The sequence below is a fragment of the Branchiostoma belcheri genome, unplaced genomic scaffold (assembly GCF_001625305.1).
Source record: "Branchiostoma belcheri isolate BF01 breed outbred unplaced genomic scaffold, Haploidv18h27 scaffold177, whole genome shotgun sequence".
Lineage (NCBI taxonomy): Eukaryota > Metazoa > Chordata > Leptocardii > Amphioxiformes > Branchiostomatidae > Branchiostoma > Branchiostoma belcheri.
In genome coordinates, this window is record NW_017803235.1 from 213,156 (window position 1) to 213,748 (window position 593).

Below are 593 nucleotides of genomic sequence, written 5' to 3' on the forward strand. Positions count from 1 at the left end.
GTGTGTGCGAGTGTGTGTGTGTCTGTGTGCTTGTGTATGTGCTTGTGTGTGTGCGTGTGCATGTGTGTGTGCGTGCATGTGTTTGTGTGTGTGTGTGTGTGGTTGGAGTGGGGGTTTGCGGTTGTGTATTTGGGTTAGTGGTCAATACCTCCCCCCAAAGCTAAATGTTTTAACAACATATATATCTTTTAAAAGCCTTAGGTAAGTTATCTTATCTTACTAATGTTATATATAATGTATAATCTCACTTACCTCTTAAATTTTAGGTTCTAACTTAACCCAAATAATCTTAATTCTAACCAGCTGGATAGATAAAAGTACAAAATAAATTATAACATTACTTAGCTTCCTACTACTATGGTAGCTTCTCCATATTTGACAAACAGATCTAAGGGGAAAGGCCTAGGCCAGAAACTGTATATGTTATATATATATAAGGTGCAATACCTATGAAGGCCCATAAGTACAATTTGAGACCTATTCTTCTTCAGTGTCAGCATTTCTACTTATGGAGTATTTACTCAGTATGTATACTTTTATATAGATAGATATAATAGATATATAGTTTTTAAAATATACATTTTCAGTGAAGA

At 34.4% G+C, this 593-nt stretch overlaps 1 protein-coding gene across 1 annotated transcript in view; it reads right to left on the minus strand.

The window, feature by feature from the left end:
* The window catches only part of LOC109467171, a 6,450-nt gene that overhangs the window by 1,001 nt on the left and 4,856 nt on the right, over positions 1-593 (minus strand). The window lies entirely within an intron of this gene.